Below are 3,609 nucleotides of genomic sequence, written 5' to 3'. Positions count from 1 at the left end.
AATGCCGCAGAAATTCAGTTGCTTTACAAACTTCTACTATGATCAGTAATTGGTAGTGTGGGTCTTAGTAATTAGTCAAATCACATTGTACCTGAATGGTTGAAGGGTTTAAGAACCCTGTGTAAAACCACATTCAGGGTGACACAGTTTGGCTGTCACACCTCATGCACATGAATAAATATTTACCCTTGTAATTCTATACTTTGTGTCCTAGACTTTCTCCTTGGTCAGCACAGGCCAGTTGCAAATTTTCCGTAACAGTGAGCTACACTTAGCAGATTGTTTTCTTCAAAACCGGAAAAATTAGAAACATTCCTAAAAAAAGAGATGATGTTCTGTAACACAAGTAATAATTCAAGAAATAGCTTACTAGTCAAAACGGATTTTTAGCTCATCTACCTGAAACAGTCCAGAGCATGATAAATATATTTAATATCGATAAAATGGAATCAGTCGTCTAATACACAACACGGATTAAGCACTTTTGCCACTCTTCCTTGGATATGTGTAGCTAGCTTGCTCTGAAGGCAATTTGCCTGTAACAAGTGCAAATAGATTATTCAGTATTTAAATAAGGCCAGACTAAATAATGTTACCCAGAAGAGCCTTTGTTATGGAAAGCTGGAGAGTCGATTTGCATCTTCCTTGGTGTTTTCCAGCTACATAAATTCAGTCCCTTCCCGGCATTTTCTAACCTTGCATTCGAAGCTACTCCATTTCCTTTCCCTGTCACGTGAATGCTGTCTTTGCCGACATGAGTTAGACTCGATCAGATTAGATCATAGCTCCTCTTTCTCGCTTAGTCTCCAGCCTTGAACCTATTTAGACTACCAGAGAGGGAGTAATTCTGCTGCAATTACCACCTAATCACTCCACTTTCATTTGCCATTTGCCAGTCGGCTTTGACGAAATTCCCAGCTCTTGCGAGGTCTTTTGTTCCTTCTCAGTTTGCCCTGTGACTGACCGACCCCCACGGTATTATTTAGGCACCCTGAGCATCCGTGCTGAGGACCCTAAAGGGAGGGTCACCACTTCGTAGTGATAAGGGTTGTTACCTACGTAGGAAACGCTTGTGATAACGCTACGAATTGGCAAATAGAAGCAGCATCCAAACATGTAGCCTCTTTTAGTTCATAGTGGGTCCTAGTTTCTATAACAAAGAGATGATGCCCTTCCTGCATCCTTGCACCATTGCTGTCCCCTGTGAGACTGGTCCTGTCATGCGCTGTGGGACACCCACATACCAGGAATTCACCACAACTCCTCTGCTGCTTGTCCTGCTGTCAGCCTGCATTTTCTTTCCACCCTCTATGAAGATTATCTGACGTGAAATGCTGATCCTGGCTTGTAGACCCACGAGAGCCACAGGTAGACAGCTGCTGCTCAACTGCAAAACTATGAAATGGCTGTGTTTCGAGAAGGCTCGGGAGGAAAGAGAATGAAGAGGGTGAGTAAATGGGCTACAAGGTTAATCAGGTGCTCTAGGAGGTTTTCCTGGAAGTTTTGCTTTGTGTGTTACTAATTTATAAGCCCCCCCCCCCAAAAAAAAAAAAAAAAAAGTAAGAAAGCAATGCACTGGAAATCCTGAGAAAAACAACAGTGATAACCTAAGTTGCAAATAAAAAAGGGAACTTTTTGGAGACATACAGAATTTCTCTCTGAGCCATTGCGGTACCCTCACATAACAGCTTCTCCTATCCCTGTTCAGGACACTATCATAACTATAGTCAGGTGGATATGGTTTTCACTCTATGGGCTGCAACAATGCAATAGCACAGCCTATTGAACTCTGGGAGCGGAGAAGAAAGAGCTTCTTTTGGGTATGTATTCTGTGAATGTACTTTGTAGAGCTGAATTACGCTGAGTGGAACATTTTGGCTTCCAGGGTGAAAATATACTACTTTGTAAGCATTCAGAGCACTTAGAAAAGAAAAATGCAATCTTAGTTTTCTGAAATGTGCAAGTACAAACTGCATGCAATGACAACATTCAGGATTTAAAATAGCAGTAAAAGATGTCAATCCTGTAAGTTTCCCAGTCCCTCATAATGCAGGCTTAGACTTTAAGACTGAAGGAACCAGCTTAGTTGTTGCTTTGCATTTTTGCAGCTGATCTTAATGCTGTACAATACATTCCCGCTTCAAGTGCCTAAGCAAAGTGCATGCATTATATGATGCATTCTAGATGTTTCTTTAGATACAGGCTGGTGATAATTAGCAGAGTGCTCCCTCCTGCTATTTTGTTTGATTGGAGGGCATTAGGACTATTAAGAAGTGTCAAGAGGGTAATTTTACAATATGATGTTCATTTCTGCATCTGTATTTTTAAAAGCATTACATGGCTATAGGATGCTCAGGTTTCTCTGCACCAAGCATACAACTACTGGTTATCTGTTGCTCTCTAGTGGCCAACGTGTAACCTTGCTGCTATACTCTATATGTTTCGTTATCAGAGTGTCTTACTGTAACTTTATAAGCCTGTCTGAGGACTTTCACCTTCTGTTTAAGGAAATTTACATTTCAAGCCTGGGGGAAGAAAAGATACAAGTCTCTTGCATTTTTCTGTCTTCCCTTGCCGTTCCACCCACGTCCCTATTTGTCAGTGACCTCACCAACTCTCAGATAGTATCACTTTTCTCCGCCCCAAAATGTACACAAAGCCTCACTCCTCTGTTCCTGAGCTATGTGGCAGTGCCTCATTTGGCCTCTCGCCAAGCAAAACATGTTTTAATGGGCTAGTAGCAAGCAAGGCAGAACAGCTACGAGTTGGATTAATTTAGTTGTTGCTCCTCCAGCAAATGACCAGGTTTTACAGTATTACAGTGAACTCATTGTCATGTAGACCTCTACTCATTTATCAAACTGTTTAATTTGGGAAACAGGTTTAAGCATGAGGGTGAAGGTTGTGAGCTGCATGATCACATAAGCCGTGTTCTCTCAGGAAACTGGGTTAACAGATAAAAGTTAAGGTGAAGAAGAGAAGCCAGCTGAGAGTTTGGTCAGGGCAGAAACTGGAATGAGGTTCTGAACTACTGGAGACGGGAGCTTCTGCAATGACTTCTCAACAAACAGATTGTGAGCAATCATTAATTTTGGGGGTGACGGGCACTTTTGTGAAGTGCAGCATGCAATGATAACCTGCAAGAAAGAGAACGAAGCTGAGCCAGCGCCCCTTCTAGCACTGTGTTTCCTGGTCATCGCTGAGCTGAGAGAAGCCCCCAGGGTAAGGGACTTGTCGGTGAGAATCTCCAGTGGCAGGCCCCAGGAAGGAAGCCAGTGGGCAGTGGTGGGGATCCCAGTATGCCCCAAAGCTTCCTAAAGGAGAACAGGGAGGAAATACGAAGTGAGTGAAAGCAAAAATTGAAAGTAGATCAACGAGATAAAAAACACACACAGTTACAAGTGACCAGTTCTCTCTCACCACTTATTTTTGTGGCTTGTAACTATTCCTTAAAATAAATTTGAAATTACCTAAGGATTGAATAACTTCCTTGCAACAGTTTTAGTCAAACAACAAAAAGTGTTCATGGTAAAGGTGTATGCTGTAAACCGATACAGTAAGAGAAATCTGAAATAGAGTCTTATATTCTACTCAGAAATTAGAAAAATA

This window comes from Egretta garzetta, unplaced genomic scaffold, assembly GCF_000687185.1.
Source record: "Egretta garzetta isolate BGI_Z169 unplaced genomic scaffold, ASM68718v1 scaffold151, whole genome shotgun sequence".
NCBI lineage: Eukaryota > Metazoa > Chordata > Aves > Pelecaniformes > Ardeidae > Egretta > Egretta garzetta.
Note: the sequence above shows the minus strand (reverse complement) of the source record.